This window comes from Ammospiza nelsoni, chromosome 7 (genome assembly GCF_027579445.1).
Source record: "Ammospiza nelsoni isolate bAmmNel1 chromosome 7, bAmmNel1.pri, whole genome shotgun sequence".
NCBI lineage: Eukaryota > Metazoa > Chordata > Aves > Passeriformes > Passerellidae > Ammospiza > Ammospiza nelsoni.
In genome coordinates, this window is record NC_080639.1 from 8,265,533 (window position 1) to 8,290,444 (window position 24,912).

Consider the following 24,912-nt stretch of genomic DNA (forward strand, 5'->3'; position numbering starts at 1 on the left):
CGCCATTCATTTTTTTTTTTTCTGGAAGAACAATAGAAATATTCTAATCTAACCCAAAATTCCAGGATCAGCTGAGTGAGTCACTATGCATCTGACACACAGCTCTCTACAGAGAGTCAACACAAGGATGGAAACCTCCTACTGCAAAAGTTACCATCATCAGGTAACATTTTACACCAGAGCTGTAAATATCACAAAATACAGGAATAAAAATTAAGATGCTAATAAACCTTCAACGATAACGATAAGAAAATGAGCCTATAACTATTTCTGCCACTCACAATGCATTTTTAATTCACTTCTACGTGGTAGGCTCCATCAATTACTATTTAGATTATGAAAAACAAACCAAATTATCAGTTAATCTGACATTATATACAACTGTAAGGACTTTGTGAAGTTTGGACTCACTCAGAATGTGACTTTCCATCATTTTATGAGACTTTACCTCCCAAATTCTCAACTCACCTGCTACAACACCAGACTTGAGCCCTGAACAAAAACAAGCCAGAACAACTTAGGCAAGAATTTAATGACACAATTTAAATATTTAAGAATAATTTGAATAAGTACTAGTCATCTTAATAGCACAATTTATAAATGCTCACCAGGAGCACACACTTTCTCATGATAAATTCTTCTATTAGAATTCAGTAATGTATTAATTTTTAATAAGGCAATGATCGTGTTAGCATTAAAGGTGACTTCCCTTTCTTTTCACATTAAAAAATCCCAGGCCAAAATGCTCAAAGGGGTTAACCTCTAGGACTGGTATAAAGAATGATAATTTTTCACACATTCTAAAGCATGGATGATGTACCAAGAAAATAAAGAAAATATATCATTTAATGGTGCAAATAGGGTTCAACTCAGCAGAATGTGTTACCTTAGAAATGTATTTCAGCTGAGAAAAAAATCTTAGATTTTGTGTTAAGTTCAAAATACAGTTACTTTTTAAGGTACTTTCAAAACTGCCCTTTATTGTTTTATAAATTTTTGAAGCATTTTTAATAATCTACATTTTAAAGGTTTAATAAATATGTTGCTGTACGTATGATAATATATTTTAATACTACACCAATTTGATAATGTATTTAAATACTACACCAATTTTTTATACATTTAAACTATAATTTTTTTCTCATGACCTAAATTATTGTTATAATAATATTGTTATAATATTTATGCTGGTATGACAATGCAACAATAATATACGCTTTCAGTTTTTTAGTCTACCTTTCCTATAGTACTAATTTAAAAAACCAAAGTCATAAATTAGTGAAAAGCTAGATTAATTAAGGAATTTTCCTGAGAACAAAAAGGAAGTTCTCTTTCTAAAAGATGGGGAAGATTGAATTTTTTAGCATGTGGGAATCACACAAGGATGGTTGGTTTTTGACACGTTGTAGCACTGCTTGCTATAAATTTCAAAAACTTTCCCTTTGACTGGAAGAATTACTAAATGAATATTTTCTGTTCCTAAATTGACAGAAGTACACTCAAGCATTGTAATATAAAACAAGAAATCAAGACTGAAATATTTTAGAAATATGCACAAATTCTTGTTTCCTTGAGGAAAATATTTTAGAAATATGCAGAAATTCTTATTTCATTGAGAAAAAAAAATTATGGATGTAGAGAAAGCAGAGCTTGTCTCAGTTTAGAGACAAGTTAAGGAGAAGAACACTCTGGAATGAGTGTTTCCTCTACAAAAAAGCTCCAATAATCCTTTTGCACCAATAAGAAATGAATACTAGTGGATGAAAGTGAAAAAACCCCAACTGTTTATGGGATGTCAAATTTTAGAGGTATACAGGTATTGAATTCATTAGCCTACACATAAATATCTCAAGAAGAATTCACACATACTATTAAACACCTTTTAAATTACCCATATGTGCATACATTAAGTGTGTGCATACAGAAAGTGGAGGCTTTCTGACCTCTTTTTTTTTGTCACTGTATTCTCTACATGTAGATCTTTAGCAAATAAACACAATTAAGCGAAGTACAAAAACTATTCTCAAGGGAAGAAAGCACTGGGAATTGAACTAACATTGGCAGAGCAATAAAATACCCACTTTCTATTTTGGGATTTTTCCTTTCAAAGTCCATCACAGAGATTAGTGAAAATGTAGGTGCTGTGTTTGAGCCTGCACAGTTCACAGTCTGAAAAAATAAAAATTTCAAGGGGGAAAAGCAGGAAGCAAGGACACAAACTGGGCTTTATAAACTGCCTAGGATTGAATTTTCTAAGTTGATCCTGAATTAAATGGCCATGGGTGGAATGCTGCCCCAGGTTCCTTGGCTGAGAATTGCAGTGCTTTAGCACTCCTGTCACCAGGAGGGAATGTGACCTCAGGCTGCAGCCCAAATGGGTTCTGTTCTGCAGGTGTACACAGATGGTCCTGCTCAAGAGCCCTTGTACCAAACAATTCACTTTTAAGGACATGCTGCTGCTACCAGATGTAGCCAGAGGCACATTTCCATCATTTTCATTATAAAGAAAAATGCTGAATCAGTGTTTCTAAGTGGGGGACTGATAGGCTAAATTTATTGGGGGTTCCTTGCTTGCTTTCTATTGGTTATGTATTATTTTCTCTATGTTTTAAATAAATTCTGTGGTGCTAGTCTTGCTTTTACCATAAATCCTGTGAGTTACATGGCATTTTACTGCCTTCAGACTTATCTTTCATAGTACTTGGGCTTTTCCTCCTAGTACGTTATGTGAAAAATATTTAGAGAAATATAGAGCTATTTAATGATGCTTCCTTATAATAAAAATAAAATATAATAACAATATATGCTATTGATATTACATATAAATATACAATATATATTGATATATAAATATATATTGATATATATCAATATATATTATACAATATATATTACATGGATATCAATATAGATGTTATTATGCTATTGATATTGTCTATGTTCACCATTATAGTATGTTTTAACCTTTATTAATATGTATTCAATTTTAAAATGTACTCAGGGGAAAAAAAAAAATCATGTAAACCAAATAGATAACATACATGGTCACACAAGCTGTGGCTTTTTCTTATCAATCTCTCAATCCATTACTTAAAACTCAAGAAATTTTTAAATATAGTGCTAGTATATACATAATAAATTAACCTGAGTTATTTATTTGGAGCTGAGAGGTAACATTTGCAAAATTTATTTCATACGAAACAAAAATCCTTTGTAAATGTGAGTGGGACACAGCAACCTTACTTGTGACAGGAAACAACAGCATGATCATCAAATTAATGCACAGCACTTGCTGAATTCTGAGTTGTTAAACTGTCATGTTCCATCTGAAGGCAGCAGAGCAAGGAGAGATGAAAGCAGCTCAGGATCTGGTAAATAAGTACAGAGAGCCTCTGCCCTATAGAGGGCATTGAGAAAATGCTTGTGGTTCCCACCACAGAGGTTGTCCAGCTGAACCCAGTGTCTCGTCTCTTAGTCTAGCCAAAAGATTTCTTTTTTTTTTGTTTTATTTCATAGTGTCATGGTTTGACTCTGGCCAAACACCAGGCACACACAGAAGTTGCTCACTCACCCTCCCTGCCACAGCTGGGAAGAGGAGAGGGAAAAAAATTAATGAAGGGTTCATGAGTTGAGATAAGGATTGGGAGATAACACTCCAAGGGCAAAAGAGGTTCAACTTATAGGTACAAAGTGAATTTATTACTGACACGATCAGAGAAGGCTAATAAGAACTAATGGGAAGTAAAGTAAGTCCTTAAAAACATCTTTTCTTCCCCCAGCCCCTCCCTCCTTCCCAGCTACAGCTCAGGGAGACAGGGCAGGGGGGTTTTGGTCAGTTCATCACTGAGGTTTTCTTCTGCTGCTCTGGGGGAGGATTCCTTCCCCCATGAGACCATGAGGTCCCTCCCATGGGAGACATGGATTTTTGTACCCTCTGTGGATCCCCAGGGCTGGGGGTGGATCTCTGCATCCCCATGGATCCCCAGGGGCTGGGGGTGGATCTCTGCATCCCCATGGATCCCCAGGAGGTGGATCTCTGCATCCCCATGGATCCCCAGGGGCTGGGGGTGGATCTCTGCATCCCCATGGATCCCCAGGAGGTGGATCTCTGCATCCCCATGGATCCGCTGGGGGTGGATCTCTGCATCCCCATGGATCCGCTGGGGGTGGATCTCTGCATCCCCTGGATCCCCAGGGCTGGGGGTGGATCTCTGCATCCCCTGGATCCCCAGGGGCTGTGCATGGATCTCTGCATCCCCTGGATCCCCAGGGGCTGGGGGTGGATCTCTGCATCCCCTGGATCCCCAGGGCTGGGGGTGGATCTCTGCATCCCCATGGATCCGCTGGGGGTGGATCTCTGCATCCCCTGGATCCCCAGGGCTGGGGGTGGATCTCTGCATCCCCATGGATCCCCAGGGCTGGGGGTGGATCTCTGCATCCCCTGGATCCCCAGGGCTGGGGGTGGATCTCTGCATCCCCATGGATCCCCAGGGGCTGCAGGGGCACAGCTGCTTCATCCTGGTCTCACCACAGCCTGCAGAGGAATCTCAGCTCTGGCCCCTGGAGCACCTTCTGCTCCTCCTTCTGCACTGCCCTTGGTGTCTCCAGGTTGTTTCTCTCACACGTTCTCACCTCCTCCTCTTCTTTGGCTAAAAGAAAAACTGTGCCCCACTTTGTTTGATTTTCTTCTTAGATATGTTTTCACAAAGGTGTTACCAACCTCTCTAATTGGCCCTATTCTCTATATAAAGAAGCAGTTTTGGCCAGCAGCAGGTCCATCTTTGGAGCCATCAGGGATTGGCCCTGCTGGACATGGTGGAAGCTTCCAGCAGCTTCTCACAAAAACCACCTCTCTGATGTCCCTACCAAAAACCAGGGCATAAAATAAATCTTATTTTTAGGTCATCTTTCTTTGAAGAATGAGGTATTTGCAAATGATGAGGGAAGAGAAGCTCTTGTTTGCTTATCCCATGCCCTTTTACATCTTCCACTTCTGTGTTTTACATCATGTTTCAAATTGACAAAAAATGAAATTCAATGATGAGAGAGCACAAAGCAAGAACAAATGTTTGAACAACGTGATAAATGCTGGAAAAATAGAAATGTGGACATTTAAATGTATGTCAAGCTTTCCATCCCTGCTATACAGCATAAATAACATGGGAGGATGTGGCTTCACTACTTGAGAAGACATACATCAAAACATTTTGACACATTCAATAAGCTGCTGAACACGACTGAAATGCTAAAGAAATAGATGAGCTGTAAGGAAGAAATATGCCAACGTGTCAGGAGAGATGAACTGGATTATGTAACAAAGGGACAATCCCTTGTTTCTCTTTTGTTTCTGTGAAGAAGCAGCACAACCAGCACCAATGTGAGATAATGGAAGTTTAATTTCTCAAACCAAACTTCTTTTCTAAAGCAGGACAGAAACAACCCTTCCCGCTATCAATAAAACTGTCACAATGCTGGAGAAAATTTCCTTTTCTCATAAAGGACAAAGTAGTGTATCTATTGGGCCAGATGGAGGAATCTGCATATTCACCACTTTGCATAGCTTCAACAGTACATTTTTTTTCTCTAAATACTCATTCACACATTTATTGAAGGTATCCAGAAAAATAAACCCTTTTTTCCTCTCAAAGCACTAGCTTCTAAATATATATGTATACACTTATAAAAAAGGAAACTTCAAGCAGAGCTGCTTCACTAAAGTAGCGAGTGATTTACCTGTTCTGCTTCAAATGTCATTACTATTCCTTTTGTAATATCAGCTATCATACAGCACATTTCACCTGCATTCATTTTTTATTTTTTACCAGGTTAATGCCTTTCAGATGCCTTTAAAGACATATATAACAATTTCTTTTAAAGGCTGCCTCCTTTGATTTGAAGCACTGTGAAGGAACTGCAGTTTCACTTGTCAAGAAACAATACTGTTTCTTAACAATTTGCAGAAAAATGTTTATCCCAACACAAAAAGCACATTGCTATAACTCTTCTGCCACAAAGAGTGCTATACAAATATGTTTTCTTAGATGGAAGCAAGAGAAGCTGGATGAGAAAACTGGCAAAATGAAAGAAGAAAAATAAGCAGAGAGAAAGATGAAATTTCTGCTGTGCTGACCTCAATGCAGCCCAAAGTGACTTCAATGTGGTCAGAGTTTCAGTGGTGTGGCAAGGCCAAACTCTCAGTTTTTGGTGTAAGAAGTTAATACTGTGGTACCTGCCTTCCTCTCTTTATACCCAACAAGAATCCTCTCCTGTTTCTCTTGGACTGTCCTCATCCAAGGTCAGTTTTTGCCAACATCTTCTCATCTGACACAAATCTATAACTTTCTAATCAAGGTTCCCATCTCTTCCAGGTCTCCCTTTCCAGCCAGCATTGTCTGCCTTGTAAATCAGTTATACAATCACTATTATTGGGACATCCATCTGGGCTAAATCTCCACCTTTGCACCACTACTGCTCACCTGCTATATTATTCCTAGATCCATGCTGCTTCAATTTCTGAGTCCCATTTGCTTCAACGTAAATGCTTTTAAATTGCCTGGCTGAATCACAGCAGAGATTGGACAAATAGAGCTCCAAAGATAGGGTAAAAGTTAGAGGAGGGAAAAAACTTTCTTTGAGATGAAGCAAGCCCCTGATTGTCATTTCAAATTAAATATAATCATCAGGAAGTTGATTTGGGGGTAAATGTGAAAATATTGAAATTATCTACTTTAGAGTAGAGTAACAAAAAACTTGGCAAACAAGGCACTAGCTCATGTCAGAATAGGGAAAGAATGACTAATTTAACGTATCAATATAATGCAAGACACTCTATAATCCTGAAATATCTAGGAAAATATGAACTAAATTGTTGCAGCAATATACTGACTTACAGGTCCAGAAAATGAGAATTTTTGAACAGTGAAGTATTGTGAACTGGAGAAGTATTGCACAGTGAAAAAGTGCAAATGGTTATAAAGAAATGTACTGAAGATGGAATGACAAAGATTGCCCTAGCTTGAGTACATTTTTAGTACATGAATAAAGCACATAAATTAAAATCATATAATAAGAAATAATACTAAATAGAGAAGTACATCATATAACACAAAAGAATTGATCACATATTTATAGAGAGAGTGGTTACCAAATTTCTTTGCCCTCAATCTGCCCCTTGTCTACACAGACCATGTGCTGGTTCTTCCTGAGAACAGGCATGGCTTGTCGTCTCCACTGATTAATGGAAATTACAGTGACAAATCCAGAATCCAGACCTTACCTAAAGGTGACATGCAATCAATATATTTGCATCCCCTCACAAGCAAGGATAAGGAGGAATATGATACCCTGAATTTATACAAGAATAAATAATCTTGGCTATAAATATAAGAGCTATCCATCACTCCTACTTATTTTCCTTGTCAGCTGCCTGGCAGCAATTTTTCAAGCTGGAACCAGGATCCTGGACATGGAGCACTGCTGGGATTGCAGGAAGAATGTGAGCTGGTGTCAGGTTATAAATTGCTGCTCTAGTCCCATATGGCACATAATCCTCCTGCAAGGCCAAACAAGGAACCATGGATTTCACATGGTGCTTTTATGAGGCAACAGAATCAGCAAGTTTGCAACAAGCAGCTCCTAGACACGTGAAGCGAGGCAAACTCAGCAGAAGGGAGCTCTAATATAACTCTGATTGCAGCCTGCTACTCAATTCCGAGTTCATCTTTGCCTCGAAATTGCCACTAAAGCTCAAAGAACCAACAACAAGGACCTTTTTAGTAGTGCTGCAACTTGAACCATAAAACTCATAGAAAACAAAATTCACCACCCCACTCGGTGCGACTAGTGGAGCCACTGCATCTTCTGCTTGTAATAAGGGGCAAAAATTGACATGAGGAACAGGCCTCTGTGCTTGAAAAATACTTGAGGCAAACATCATCAGCAAGGAAGAGAGGATCTCCGATTTCAAAGTTGGGTGAGCATCACCTGCAGCTCGTTGTCAGCTCTTGCTGGCAAGGCTGTGAGCAGCACTCCCTCCCTGAGCTGTCCCTCAGCCCTGGCACATCCATCTCCCACTAAGCCATACACAAGAGACAATGGAGCATGAAGATCTCTGAGCCTGAAAGGGATTATGAGGCTTTCTGATTAGATTGCTGCACTTGCTAAAAGATATGTATTTCCCTCTTTTTTAAAAGAGGTTTTCCACCCAATAATCCCTGCCACTGAGCCAGAACACAAAACTGTAGAAAATGTTATATACTTCTACCCCAATTTAATGCACAAAGTTATATTGAAAATAGAGGATACACATGAAAGGGAACTGGACACTTCTGACTGCACCATGAATGCCTTCCCTCACTCAATCCTCATCACCATAACTAAACACCACTACAGAGATTCAGGATTCAAACCTCCACTTCTCAAGGCATTCTCCATCTTGAATTGACAACAAATTTTTTACCCCTTGAGAGTGTCACTAAGTGATATAAAAATTGAGCAAAAGACATCCCAGAAATATTAACTTGGTGGCAACAAAAGTCACCTTTCTATGAGTCCCAGCAACTTCTGACACACTTGCTCAGCCAGTTTCACTTCCATAGTCACAGGTGTGGGGGTATCCAGGTTATCTGTGGCAAGATGGAAAACCTCAATCCACTCCTCAAATGTCCACTGAAAGCCCAGGGTGTCTGTGCATTGATCTACTTCAATTTCATGGGGACATAATAAAAATGATTAAGTAAAAACCCATCAAAACACACGAATCCCATCACAGTGGTGAGCAGGAACATCTCATTACTTGTTTCCTGTCACTCAGGCAACACTTCCAATGTCACTGAAGGTTGCTCAACAAAACCAAATATTTGGACAAAACTTGCAAATAAAATATTGGGACAAAACTTGCAAATATAAAGTGCAGAAAGAAGCAACAACAAACTTAAATTTGCTTTTCCACTGTATGAATTTTATGGCTATCACAGGACTAGAGCAAATCCCAAGGTGCAGATTTAATTGATTTCTAAAAATGCATTTCACTACTTTCTAGCAGAAAACCATTTTTAGCTGGTCATCATAAGAAGGGCACTGTCAACACAGCTATGCCCAGCATGGTGTGAAGGGTCTGTAATACCTTTGTTTTCAATTGAAAATATTCTTAGCACATCAAAGTGAAACAGCATCCTGGAACTGCTGCTGGCACAGATGTTCAGTGGGAATCTGAATAATAAATGCGAGTGGGAGTGACTCCAAGTCTGAAATCAAGTGCTGCCCAGCAGTTCTGGTGGCTCTCAGCATTCCCCTGTGGCTGAGGTGCTTTGAAGCACTCTAAGAGATGTCTTTTCTTCATGCTGGTATTTAATCTCCACTTCCCTTGGGAAGGACAATGTCTGGAGCTTCCTCTATTAGAGCATGTGACAGTAACCAGCTGGAATGTCTGAGGGATTGCTGAACATGCACAGAGGTCCTCCCAACCTGAGACATATGGTGTATTATCCATTTGGCAATCTTACACAGTTAAACTCTCTCCCTCTAACATTTAAAATGTTCACAAGCTTGAATAAATGATCTGTTGTCAAAAACAGAAAAAAAAATAAAAGCATATTTATAGCTTAGCAGGAGAACTGGAGGCCATTGCTAGAACTGAAGCAATCATATATTTTCTTGATTTCTGAAGTCTTTTTTGAGACCTGAATGATCTTGACAAGTGCCTAATGAAATACTTCAATATATTTTCTTTATGCAGTATGTACATTTATTGACTCTTACTGCTGAAGAGTGCATTAGAAATAGCTACCTTTCTCAAATAATTAATCACCATTTTTATCAGTCAGAGGCAGCTCAACTCAGGTTTAAACAGTGACTACTTTCCCTAGACTGCTACTATTTTTAAATTATTTATAAGATTGAGAACATTTCTATTAAAAGATTTGAGGTTTCCACGTAAATTTTCTAAACACAAAATAGGTTATTGATCATTGTCCAACATTTTTCAGTGACCAAATATAGCAGAGAAAGCTATTACAAAAAGCATTGCTGTACTTGTCCCCCTAATTCCAGGTAATAGACAGATGGCATGATGGGAAACTGCTGATGGCACTGAAGGATTTAAATACAATAAAGCTGCTTTTACTGGATAGAAAGCTGCATTCCAAAACTCCATTTTTCAAAAGAGGACAGACAGGGGAAACTGGAGATCTTGCATTATCTGGGATATTACAGGGAAAAACCCCTCAAACTGTTGGGTTGTTTTTTTTTTTTAATTTTTCTCAAGTCCTTTTATATGCTCTCAAATTCATAATGCAATTTAATTTAGCAGTGATATAGAGTAATATTTTTTTGTTAACACAAGGGGAAGAGTTCCATGTGCTTCTTTGCTGGATAGGACCAGAAAAGACAACTGAGAGCTCCAGCTTTCTTTTGAGCTGGCAGTTTCCACACATGCAGTGATTCTACTTTCAGTGGGAAAAGACACCACCATTTTTTTCACTCTTTTGGCCAGTACTTAATCATCTGTTTTTTCATCAAGTCACTAAAACGTCCCTCAATTAATTTAATTTCAATTTGCCCAGCTGACAGGAGGTATTAGCACCACTACAGCTGTAGAAACTGCATATGCTAATTAGATGTTAGGTACTTGAAGCTGTGATGGACTGTCCCCTCATACTAAATGAAGACACAGAGTGTGCCAGAGCTTGTTTATGCACCATTTGAGAGGTCTGCACAAACCCAGGGGTTTGGATAAATGTACTGATGCAGTCTGGTTGATTTAAATAAAGGCTGCAGGATCACTTCTCCAAAGTAAACTGGCAGCTTATTCAACCTGACTTCTTTAGAGTCATTTAGATTTGTTTGCTTATTGATTGCAATGGCTGGGTCTAGGATCTCCCCAGACAGAGGAGGAAGGGAAAACCATTTTCAGAAGAAATAGCACTGAATATCAAAGCCAATAAGGATTTCTAAAACTAAAACCCATCTTAAATACTCACCTTTCCCCAAGAACCATTTTCTGTCCCAGCCATATTCCTATTTATAATGGAGTAATAAAATAAAGAAAAAGTTTATAGACAATGAAAATTTAAGTAGGTGCTTAATGAATATCTTCCTCCTGACATTTTGGCTGCAAAATCAAAAATCTAACAAGGGCTGGGAACTTCATTTAAAAAAATTTACCAGAATCCTTTTTTGTCAATTAAAATTTTAATTTTACTTTAAGAAATCTTTAGATTAAAAGTCTCCTTTTTCACCCAGACATTGGCCTGACTTCTCTTCAGTCTATCCCCAAATCCACCACCAGATTGGCTTACAAACAGATGAGGGCAACCAAGGCGATTCTCCTAATGAGTCATTGCTTCCATTGCTTCACAGTTATCTTTGTGTCATAAAGTTTTGTTCTTCCAAACAGAATGATTTTTCTTCAGTCTGAACACAGAAATGAAGAAAATTTGCACCTTCAACTGGGAGGAAACAAGTACTTGTTCCTAACTCTGTGTTCATCCTATGTTCAGATTGACAGCTCCTTAGCAGAGTGCAATTATTTGGAGAATGTAAAAATCCATCTGAACTAATGAAAGTCCTTCAACCACTGCTCCCTTTCACTTATTTGATCATGTTTTGGGGCTTTTTTGGGTAACTACCTTTATATAAAATTAGTCACAACATAAATATAAATATTTCCTTAATAATAACTTAATTAGCTTGACTTAACACACAGTGCAGAACACAGTTCTAAACTTTCTTATTAGAAAATATTATTCAAGGACCTATTTATCAATTTTTCATATGAAAAATAGTGTCATTTAATTCAGAATGCTGAGAAGATTAAAATACTTTTCTTGCCATTTGGCCTAAAGAGAAGCACATCAAGATTCTTTTGCACTGAGAAGTGCAAGTTTGATATCAGGACACCACCTAAAAAAAATAAATCACAATTGTTTTCTTAAACCTTCCATTACTTGGAAAAAAACCTAAATCACTTTCACATTGTCAACAAAGCTCAAACATTGTGTTTACCTGGAAGCAACATGTACTCTCATGCCTTTTTTATATACAGTAATTTTATTATGGGGATTTCTTTTCAAAGGAAATTGAACAAGGCAATTTAAAGGCTCTCAAAGGAATAATAAGCAGTATTCAACCTTGGTGGATGAAGCAGTTATTTCCTATTTATTTTTCTATTACATGTTCATATCAGAAATATGTCTGTAAATGATCAAGTAGGGAACAACCTCAATCTCTAGGATAAAATGACAAAAAATAATTTGCACAGAGAACCACAGACCTACCAAGAGGTTTTTTGGTAAGGCAATCAAAGTAGAGCTGAATCTGTAAAATTAAAGTGTCTATTTAAAAAATGGAAGAAAATAGCAGGACATCTGAAAATAATAATGACTATGTAGATAATGGTCAAAGGTGGGCTATCTTAAATAATTTTGGGGGGAAAAGAAAGTGAGAAAAAGATTACATCAAAAGAGGACACAGAGAACACATTTGAGGTGAAAAGCAAAAACTGAAAACACTGATTTGTTCTTTAGAAATGTTGTCTGCAACTGTAAATTAAGGAGAAACTATTTACAACTGGAATTATATCCATGCTCCCCCTTCAGAATTGGAAAAATGTAAGGACCAGCATGCCAAACAGCCAAGTTACTGAAACCAAGTACTAGTTGGTGAATATAATGGAGTAATAAAATAAAGAAAAAAAATAGAAACAATGAAAACCATCATAAACAATATTAAAAAACAAGTTGTGCATTCCTTTAGTGTTAAGGTGGAGAAAACAACACCAAACAATGCCATATGAAGACATACAAACCTAAAGCAAAGGTCTGCCATTGGTACACAAGAGTGTACAGAACTATATATTTTAGATTTCCTAGGGGAAAAAGGGATAGAAAAAGAAATGTTATTGATGGCTAAAGGAACTAAAGAAAAAACAGGATTTTTAGATGTCCAGAGAAAGGCAGAATTTTTAAATTAATCAACCATTCTGTAGGGTTAAACTAGAGAGGTATTGCACATGGATCAGGAAAGATGGCACTGAAGGATTAACACCCTCAAAAAAATAAATACAAATGTGTAAATCAGGAGGTCAGATCAGTAAATTTGATGTGTTTTATTAAATCTGTTTTTAGATATATGTGGGCAGAAATATGATTCCATGCATTAGGCAGTGGAGAAGTTATCTAAACCAACAAGAATGGCAGCAAACCCTCCAATATTGCATGTATTTGTTACAGCAGTTGCTAAGGAAATACAGAGAAATGTTGAACTGGACTTATACACCATTAAAAAAAAAAATCAAAACACCAAATTATTTATTCCACCATCTGTTGTATACAAAGCAAAAGTTATGAAAATTTCAAGAGGCTTTCAAGAATAAAGAAGAGCAAAAGGATTGTTAATTAAAATCAGCAGGGGATTATTTCCTCATTCGCTGAATCTCCTTTGATCCTCCTTAAAAAGTGGTGAAATATCTAGAGACCCAAACATCTGGAGTGGAGTCAAAAAGGCCACAGCACTTTATTCATGTTTCTGCTACAAGCCCCTTCAGGTATATTCCACATGTCCTTTTTAATAGATTTCAAAAAAATTTAACAGAATGGAAATATTATTCTTTGTGATACATTCACCTAACTTTCCAAGACTTCAAAAAAGGTCTTGGGATCATTTTAATTCTTGAAGCAAATAGGTGGTTACAAAAAATCCACTGTTTAGTGCTCCTTCAATCTTATGATTTCAGAGGACAGAGCAAAGAACTCAATGAAAATGATCTGATGTTGTCCATCACGATGGAAGGAACTGGGTGATTTCAGGTTCTACTTAAGGAAAGGGAAAGCAACACCTCAAGTACATTTCTGATTTTTTCTTTTCCAGTAAACCAGCCTATTTTCTCTTTATTTCTATTTTCAGCTACTCCAGAAAGGTTTGTTCAGCTGTTATAAATACTGCAACTTCTAGTGTTTCATTGTTTGGTGTTGAGAGCCGGTGGGAAAGCAAGTGAAGCACTGCTGAAATGAAACAGAGCTCTGAGAAACCCCTCTGCTATGGCCACATAACTCATGCCACATGCTCAGTGCATACCATGGCAATTATCTTGCAAAAGGCCAGGGCAAGGTACATAAAAAACTTTTTTTTGGGGTTTTTGCTAAGTCCCCATGTTTTACATTTTACAGGTGTATTTATTTGTAGGAAATAAGTGCAGCTCCCAATAATCACTTTTTTAATTTCAATATTATTTCTGCACAAGTATAGACTTCATCAGAAAAAAAACCAAAAGTTACATGAAGAAAGCTTAATACTTCATTCTGGTTTTTTAAATTTTCATTTCTTTCTGTGTTACAGCGACCTGAGAATGTAATTATTGGTAGAATATGGTCAGGTAATTGCAGGCAGTTAGAGCACTTTATGAAGTTACTGCCCTTGACAGCTCATTCTGTGCGAACCTGTCATCCACTACAAGGCAAAATGAAATGATTTTGCATAGGTTTCTTTCAAGGAGGGACTGCTGGATCAGTAGCAGCATGTTACAGAAAGCATATCCAGAATTCCATGGTTATCCAGAATTTGTGGGTCCTGCATTTCATCTGAGAAACTAAACACTGATTGCAAATAAAACATTTGATCTGAGAAATTAAACGTACAGTTACTCACTCAGCTGGCTCTCTTGGAAATGCTTTAAGGGGGTGGCCCAATGGAGGAGTGAGGCATTGAGAGGAGAAAGAAACACTATGCGAATTGAAGAGCATTTTTTCATGAAATAATGGTCATTTTGCCTCCTCTCATGTTGCTAGAGAAAAATCTGCCTGAAAAGGCATAGGCTGACATGCCTCTGAAATTGGTAAGGCCCAGCAGGGTCGGCTGCAGGAACTCCAGATTTCCATCCAAACCTGGCACAGATCTGTTTCTGGACAAATAGCAAACATCTGTTTCCCTCTCCTACATCCATTTCTGAGTGGAACTCAAGAATTATTAATGCTGATATCTTAAAATAAAACATGACACTTCTCCAAAGCACATCTGACAACTCTAAAATCATCCAACTCTCTCCCTGCTGAGGAAAGCAGCTTTTGAACAGACACCTAAAAGATCTTTACCATGACCGTTGTCCTGTGCAGGCAGGAACTTAAAATTCTGAGTTAATATTTAAGCTGAAGTGATATTAAATTAAGATTAATTTTAAATTATTAAATATATATGAATGAAACAGCAAGGAAATCAAGTTCGAGACATACATGCAATTTACTGGGTTTGACTCTCACTTCACTTAACATTATAGCAGTCACTGTAACAAAATTATTGTTTATTTCCTCCAGAGAATCCTGTTTCCCATTGCACTGGATTACAGCCACTCCAAATCTGATGAACAACAGGCATATTTTGGTGAGATGTTTTATTTTAATGCCTATTTTATTTTTTTTCCTGCTCCAAATGCTATTTCCAAAGGTTCCTATCCAAGTTACTGTGTGATACTAGAGTTTTCAATGTTATTGTATTTGGCCTATAATCTACACAAACCTATCTAACATTTAATTTCTGGGACAAGCTTTCAAGTAAGCCAGATGTGGGAACATTCTTCAGTTATATGAGCTCTCATGGGCATCAATGAAATTAAATAGTGAACCAGGTCTGTTTGAAAGATGAAACAGGGGGTTTGATGATACATTATTTTAAAAAATTAAAATGTAAATTTATTTGGCTTTTTTTCTGAGGAAAGTAGTTACAAATATATCAAAATATATAAAATATATATATATTTTTAGAGATGGATTTGTTTTGGTTTTTTTGGGGGGGTTGTTTGTTTTTGTTTGAGTTTTTGCTTTTGTTTGTTTTTGTTGTTGGTTGGGGTTTTATTTGTGAGAAAGGATGGATCAAAGCTCCTCAGATTTTGTCTTCATTGAGTTCTGGTTAAGACTTTCCAAGCAATGGAAAATAATTCAACTCCACATTTTCCAGGCAACGTGAAAGAAAATGCTGTTTACTTGCTTTCAAAGCTCTACAACTGAAGATTTAAGAGCTCAAGACAAAATACTGAAGTCTCATCTCAGTGAGGCACAAGAAATTTTTCTCCTGTTTAAATCCTCCATTACTTTCTCATAAAGGTTTCATAAGAAATGATTATTTGTTCACATAGAGTAGACGGCAAATTAGCATTCCAGTAATAATTCCAAATTAAAATGGATTATCTTTGATTTCTGTAGCTAAAGTATTCATTAAATGCCATTTTGCTAACTAGAAATTAGAAGCAATTATGCATATGCAAGTAGTCACAGGGTAGGGACATTTCTCCATTGAAAACAGACAGAATTATTTACTGCTGGCATGGAACAATGCACTCTTCCTGTGCTCTAGGAATGTCCCTGGCACCAGCAGCAAACACAACAGCTATTGTAATGCTTTCAGCACATTATCTCCTATGAATGAAGCTACAGCACACCTTAAGACTTAGACCAGGTAATTCTACAAAAAGCTTAGACTCAGCCTTGAGAAGTACATAGGCCCTTGTCTAACTTTATTTTAATTAGTTGAGACACTGATGCTGATTGGGCAACTCCTGTGCTTAGCTAGGCATGGACTAAAGTGCTTTATCCAAAGGTCACACTATGGCAGGCTACATCTGAGGAAAGGTTATTGTGTGTTTGCATCTTGGTAGTCATGAAGAAGGGAAATAACTTGTAGTCAATAAATGCTATGAGTTAAGGAAACCATTTCTGCACTCAATACCAGGATCAGTTACAGAAATCCTTCGACTCCAGAGCTTCCCACCTTCCCAGGGGCTGGTGGCCACAGTTACCAGCTACAGAACCAAAAGGGTACATCTGAGGAAAGGTTATTTTGTGTGTGTGTGTGTGTGTGTGCATCTCTGTAGTCAGGAAGAAGGGAAATAATTTGCAGTCAATAAATGCAGTGAGTTAACAAAACCATTTCTGCACTCAATACCAGGATCAGTTACAGGAATCCTTCGACTCCAGAGCTTCCCACCTTCCCAGGGACTGCTGGCCACAGTTACCAGCTACGGAACCAAAAGCTGAGCCAGCATTGTTTCATGTGGAGCAGGCTCATTGCACGTTTCTTGGATCCAATTTAGAACTGGTTTTAACAACCACCACAATTATTTTAATGTCTCATACTCCACAACCTACAGATGTACCACAAGAACCCCAGGGTCCAAGGGAATTACAAGGGTCAATTTCCTTCAGATTTCTCCTGGAACTGTCAGAGAGCAGCAGTGTTACCGTCAGTTTGCTGCCCACCTAAACTGCTCTGCACTGTCACTTCAACAAGTCTCACATTTACAATTTAATAGATAACAAAATAAAGGCAATATTAAGTGGATTGCTGTAAAGACACTGATTTTATTACAGTGAAACACTAAGATGCCAGCCTGCTATGTTAATCAATATGGTTGCCTTGGTTGCACAAAGATAATTAAATTTTAATTGAAATTCACTAAGAGTAAGATTACCTATAAATATTTCAACAAAGAGGAGAAAGAGAATGTTAATATTTTATTTATCATGGATAACACTTGCAAAACACCTTGCAAAAAACAAATAAAACCAGAAAAGAATGAAAACTAAATGTAATTTTTTTATGGAGTAATAACAAACATATGAACCTAAAAGTCTCTCCTCTAGATACTCAGTTTTTACTTCATTCTCATCAAGACTTTTTTTTTTTTATCTCTATAGATGACCTTTGACAGTCCAAACTGAGAACAGGAGAAGATGACCGCTCATTATTAAGGTTTGTTTCAGGCAGACATGTGGATCCCATAAGAACGAGATTGAAACAGAACTTAGAATCATAAAAGAGGTTCTTTTCCTCATTCACTTAAAGAAGAACAGATTTATCCTACCTATATTAACATAAAACACTGGATTTGGACTACACTGTTTACTCTGGAAGACCACTCTGGAAGAGGGTGAAGAGTGCCCAGTTACCCAGCAAATTCCACTGCCACTATCAGAGACACATAAGGTCTGAAAGAAATCACCAAGAGACTCCAAAACTCAGGCTGGATGCATGCACTGGGTCTCCATCTACCCAATCCAAATTTCCTCTTGAATTGCCCTAAAACTTAGCCACAAGAGTCATTGTTAAAACCTGTTGTTCCAAATTCAGAGTAGATTTTACTACCTGATGCTGTTACTGTCTCTGTGGGTACCTGACAGCAAAATTCTGGGGAGCAAGAGGACAAAAACACAAGGAGGAAAACATGTCCACTTCCATGTTTAGGATCAAATTGCACACTTGGGGAGCTTGGCTGACTTCAGTGGTAATGCATAGCACCTAAAGGCTTCATTTGGTAAGTTTTGAGGCAATGATGTTGGGTGTGAGAATGTAGCTAGAGAGAAAAGAGTATCAGTTTTAAGTGATTTTCCTATTAACACAATTTTTACAGGAAGCAGCAGGCAAAGAACTCCCAAGCATTATTTCTGTCACAGCACCACCTGTACCTGGACTTATACAATGCACTCAAATCTCACAGTCAGCTTGGAAAGTTTATCCTCAATGGTTCACAGTGGGAAGAAACTACTGATTATATTGCTTCAGTTCATCCAAAAACTTACCAGTGGAAGGCAGATTTTAAATCATTTACATGAAGCGTCCTTCGACCTGAGGAAGAAGAGCCAGATTTTTTTTACAACTACGTCAACTAATTCTCAGAAATGTTAATGGAAAAAATATTGCTACTTGCAGAAATATCAAAATAGCTCTCAATAATGTTTCAAAATATTGACTGCCTTTGAAATCATAAAAGCAAAACAGGACTCTACTCTGGTGCTCAGATGGTAAGAAACAATACAGTGGAGCAAATGCTGGTGGTACACATCTGGGATCCTCCATCCCTGGAAGGGCCAGGAACAGATGTTGGATGTTTGCAACAGCAACTACTATTCCCAAACCAGTACCTGGTGCAATCACGCCTGGCCTGTCAAGGTGTTCCATATGCCAAATAAAGCAAAAGAGAAAGAGCAAAACAAGAGACAGAAGAAATGCACAGCAGCAGCTCTGCAATCTCTTTGCATACTGGGGTGTGCTTCCACAACCCTTCTGCCTTGCAGCTACGGCACAGCAGGAGGAGAAGAGCTGTGGCAGCTGGCCCTTTTCCCTTTTTCCTGGGAAACAAAACTCCCCAGCCCAGGTTCATGATGTCTGTTTAAATGAGGCACTTGGGACTGTCAAGGCAGCCAACACTGGCCCTTTTCCTTGGGAAACAAAACTCACCATCCCAGGCTCCTGGTGTCACTTTGCAGGAGATACTTGGAATTTTTAGGGTAGCCTAAGTTGGAGGTGGTGGCAGCTTGGGTCTGGGAGGTATCCTGCACAATGCAGAATTCCAGCAGGCCGCCGGCCATTTTGAGCCACAGGCCCCTGAACACCAACGCTGGCCCTTTTCCTTGGGAAACAAAACTCACCAGCTCAGGCTCCTAATGTCACTTTGAAGGAGGCACTTGGCACGGTCAAAGCAGCCCCAGCTGGATAGGGTGGCAGCTTGGGTCTGGAAGAAATCCATGCTGTGCAGAATTTCAGGAGGCGGCCACCTCCTCAGGGCCACAGGCCCTTGAACATGAACGCCGGCTCTTTACCCTGGGAAATAGAAGTCACCAGTCCAGGTTCCTGGTGTCACTTTGCAGGAGATGCTTAGAATTTTTAGGGTAGCCTGAGTTGGAGGTGGTGGCAGCTTGGGTTTAGGAAGCATTCTGCGCAAAGCGGAATTCCAGCAGGCTGCCGGCCATTTTGGGCCACAGGGCCCCTGAACACCAACGCCAGCCCTTTTTCCTGGCAAACAAAACTCACCAGCTCACGTTCCTGGTGTCATTTTGCAGAAGCCACTTGGCACTGTCAATCCAGACCAAGTTGGACAGGGTTCAGGATGCGTTTGGAAAAATTCCACGCTGTGCAGAATTTCAGGAGGCAGCCGCCCCCTCAGGGCCACAGGCCCCTGAACACCAATGCCATCACTTTACCCTGGGAAATGGAAGTCACCAGTCCGGGTTCCTGATGGCAGATTGCAGGGGCACTTGGCAAGGTCAAGGCAGTCCCAGTTGGACAAGGTGGCAGATTGGGTGTGAGAGAAATTCTGTACTGTACAGAATTTCAGGAGGCGGACGTCTCCTCAGGGCCACAGGCCCCTGAACACGAATGCCGGCACTTTTCACTGGGAAATGGAAATCACCAGTCCAGCTTCCTCATGGCAGATCACAGAAGGTGCTTGGAATTGTTAGGGTAGCCTGATTTGGAGGTGGTGGCAGGTTGGTTCTGGGAGACATCCTGCGCCGAGTGGAATTTCAGGAGGCGGCCACCCTCTGAGGGCCGCAGGCCCCCGAACACCAACGCCTTTTGTTTGCCCTTTTCCCTGGCAAACAAAACTCACCAGCCCAGGTTCCTGATGTTAGAGAGGGTTTCAGTCCTGTCCTTGGCACCTGGCACCACCAGAGTGGAACATGAGCCATGCTGATTTGAAAACATTCCCACATGGCCATGGAAAGGCTCTCCCTGGTAATCACTGAGCCATGGCACCAGAGTGCCCTGCATCTTAATTCACAAATATTTTGCATTTTGCAGTTGGTGTACATTTCTTTTAGTACATCCCAATTTCTGCAGGACATGGGCAGAAGACATGCAATAAAGATCTAAGAGGTTGCTATGAATCTTTGCTAAGGTACATTTAAATCATTCATATTGAGCTACTACATAAAATGTCTTATTTCCAACATTTCCCTATCTGATCAGTGTCTGTTTTGAATTAAAGGAATGAAAGGGGTATGTTTGTGTGTGTGTGTCAATAACATCATCAGCTGGGAAACCCTAGAAAGAAGATTTCAGCACATTATATATAATTCAAGGAAAACTGCAATATTCTGCAGTTTTCTGCAATATTGCAATATTCTGCAAAATCAAGGAAAACTGCAAGGAAAACTGCAATTTTATTGTTGCTTTTCAGAAATCATATTATAAACATTGCATTCGGGTTTATTTTCCTTGCTGATTCTGGGCTGTTGAAGAACCCAATATGTGATTTTTTGGAGGTATTAATGGAGACCAGCAAGAAGAAAACTCTCCTACCTATAGCAATTTTACCTTATCCACATGGAAGGCAGCCAGTTTATTTGAAGATAATTTTATGAAAATGTGCCAAATGAAAGCCGTGGAAAACACAAAGAAAACATACACTTCAGTGAGTAGAAATCCAGCTAAAAAAAGAAGCTCAATATTTATAACAATTCAAGCTTTTTTGGTCAATTTTCAGCAGTTTTAGACTTTAAAATCCATGGATGCAGCAAAGCACCCCTTCCAACCCAAAAATGCCTTTTTTTTTTTACCAAGACCACAAAAAAAACTGTATTTCCTTCAGATTTTTACACATTTACATTTCAATTTAGAATGTTTTATTACTTTAATCATTAAATTGATACTGTTAATGCATTTCAGATTTAAGTAATTGATTTTGCAGCAAGAAAGGAACCCAATAATATTAAAAAGAAAAAAGGCATATTTAAAAGCTGTCCAGGATATTGAAATTACTAAAACACTTGAGACCATTTTTACCAGTTCAGTTTCCAAGAATTAAAGCTTCTCTACAAGAAAACCACAACCAAATTCTGCAAGAAAGCTTTAAAAAATTTTCTTCTGAGTTGCTGATTATTTAAATTATTTACTTGTTTCAAATATTTAACAGAGTCTTTGACAATATCTTTGCCAAAAGAAATTTGAAAAAGTGAAATATTTAAAAATTTGTCCAATAATCCACTAAAAATCTTTTTTCCCACTTCTTTCCCCAAGGCCATAGACTTTAAAATTACAAACCACAAAGAAACCTTAAGGAGTGATATCCATTCTTTCCTTCTGGCCTTGTTATACCCAAGTTGTACACATGGATAGGGATTATTGCATCCCTAGAATATGCATTTCCACTAATAATTTTGCCTGACTCTTTACACCTAGAATATTTTAATTTATGATCATTTAATTGCAATTAGGGTATTAGTCCCTAAATTCTCCAGTTCTAGAATAATTCAAAATTGTGCTGTTTCCCATTTCAGTAATTCCTGCAGGGAGCATTATCTCTTAATTCTAGTCCATGCAGATGTGATGGGAACTGCTTTAATGAGTTCAAGTTGCAAACTCTTCCAGTATATCATATTCACAACTCTGGTAGCTTAGTAGGTAGTTTTATCCCAGCTGCAATTAATCTATTCCTTAATTATAAAGTTATATTTAGAAGTGTCCCTAGTACACAGAATATTGCAATCTAAATATCAAATTATACAGCAGCGTTATGGTAAAAAAAAAAAAAAGCATGGGATTTAATCTAAATATTTTCTGTATTTATACAGGAAATGCCAAATTACATTAAAAAAAAAAACAGAATAAACAGATTCTCAGGTAAAGTTCCTCGCCAAACTGTGAGATACCAGAAGTAAAGTACATGCCAGTGAAATTTATCAATAGTTTCAGATTTAAAAGAACTGAAAACTTTGTATTTGAAAGTACAAAAATCTGCCTGAAATTAAGGGTATTTTTTTAAAGAAGCAAACCATTTTTTGCCTAGTAAGTGAAGAAATAGTGAGAATTCTTTGTCAAATCATGACTAAAAGGATGCAAAGGGATCTGAAACAAACAGATATGAACCAGGTGTCTGTGATTTGTTAGATTTCTTTTGTTGTTTTATGTGGGGTTTAAGGAACTTAAAGCAAATTACTTGGCTTGATCCCTTTATCTCCTGCTCCAAAAATTTCAGGGAAACCTAAACAAGAGTTTTTCCTGTGTGATTATCAAATAATTAGGTTATTGTTCCAGTAAATAGAAAATGTCTGTCTCCATTCTCTGTGCCATTTTTCACTTCCCATTGCTCTGTGTCAAATTCTCAGTGACACCTAGTGATGACTCCACTCACAGGGAGCATTTGGCTTTTCTAGTTCATCAATCTTTTGAGTAATTATTACAATCTCTAAGCCAGGTTGTCTCAAAACAATTGTTTCATACTTCTATTTCACATATTTAGGAAAAAAAAAGAAAAAAAAAACAGAAAATTTGAACCTTTTATAAAAATAGGAGCTTTATCACAGCTTGGATAAAACTGATCAGAATAAGATTTAAATTTAAATTAGAATAACTAACCAATGAGGATTGTCAGCAAATGGTGACTATGGTTATCAGATGGAAAGAGAATAAGATTTTCATTGTCAGAAATCTAAACATTGCCATGGCCTCGAGTAGGAGGGCAGCGTTCCTAACACACATCATATATTTCATATACTGTGCTAGCAGCATCTAATGTATCACTGAAATTGTGAACTTCCTCTTCCTGAATTTTAGAGTATTACTCAAGCTTTCTGTTACCATCTTACTGCTCAGGAAAGCCTTAAAGCACTCTAAAGCCCTTGATCATTGTAATTCACCTGAAGCTCAGCCTTTCTTTCAAAATTAGCTGACTTATTAGACAGCAAGGCAACCTTTGATAAGAAAATGTATGAAGTTTGATACAGAAATGCAAAATAGATTTCAAATGAATTATTTCTGTCTCTTGTGAGTTAGTATTGTATATGATTTATTTTAAAGCTGGCAAAGGCAGAATTTCATCTGCATTTTTAAACTAATTTTCTGTTGAATAACAATACCTGGCACTGGCAGCTGAGGGAACTGTCATTTTTAGCTCACTCCACCTGGCAAAGCTGATGACAATCTCTCTTTTGCAGGTAAGCTGCTTGTCAGTTCTACTGTCAAGACACTCTGAGATGCTTACACAGGGAAACAGTTACTAATGAATCATTTGAAAAGAAAATTGTTCCTTGTTTCTCCCTCTCTGCTGAGCTCAGTGAGTTCTGCTCCTTTTGCAGCACACAGAATACAGAACCAAAGAGGGGAGATCCAGGAGAACCTCCAGCAGCTGGGGATGCATTTCGGATTGACATGACACATCATGGCTGCTTTAAAAAACCAGTGCTTTAAACCAGCTCATCTATCTCAGGTGCCAGTTGCTCAAAATCAACCTTGAAGACACAGACACAGCTTCTGTTGATGGCAACACAAGGGATGAGAGTGCAGGCAGATTTTGGCGAGCAAGGATTCACTGCTAAGCACTGCAGAACAGCTACCAACAAGATAGATTAGAAGCCATTCATGGTTCTCTGTTTGCAAGTTACACCCAACCTCAGCATAAGATTAATAAATATTATTCTTTCCTGACTGGAAGCACTCTGTGTTTAGGTTCTAATTGCTGTGCACAATGTAAAATGAACCCAGTTGTTCTGCTTGTGTCACGTGCCAAGAGAATAACTCTGCAGAAGAAAGGCAAAACCAGTCTGGCATATGTTTTCTGCATCCCACTGAAGTACCACTTTCCCAGGCACTGCCCAAGGCAACAATCACCAACAAAGCTCAGTGAGAACACTGAAAATGAGAAAATCACAAACGAAAAATTAACAGTCACATCCACTTTTTCATCATCACACAGACTAAGCAAGTGGACTTAGCAAACCTGACTTACATTAATTTCTCATTTTGCCCTGACCCAGTGATTTAGGATTCACATCAAGGAACATTGATCAAAATAAAGAACTTGTTATCTTGCCACTAATATTTATTTGACCCATAAAGTAATTTATTTTTTTTTAGAAGGCAGACACGGGAACTTCAAATGTTGTACAGGAAATAGCTTTTTCACATCCTCCAGTTTTTAAAATACCATAGCTGTAAAGGATTTTGGTACACAAACCCTGCTTCCATCACCAAGACAATCATATAACTATTGCTTGCTGTCAAGTCCTAACCACCTGCACGTATGGAAGTCATTATAAAGTCAGTTAAGTGGCTGACTACAGATAGATGATTTTATTTCAGGTTTCTAAATAATTCTTGACCTAAGGTTTCCATCTTACTATATTTGTAGAGCCAGCTGCAGACGCATTTCGT

At 38.2% G+C, this 24,912-nt stretch overlaps 1 long non-coding RNA gene across 1 annotated transcript in view; it reads right to left on the minus strand.

The window, feature by feature from the left end:
- The window catches only part of LOC132075746 (uncharacterized), a 173,000-nt gene that overhangs the window by 30,030 nt on the left and 118,058 nt on the right, over nt 1-24,912 (minus strand). The gene's annotated exons all lie outside the window — the stretch shown is intronic.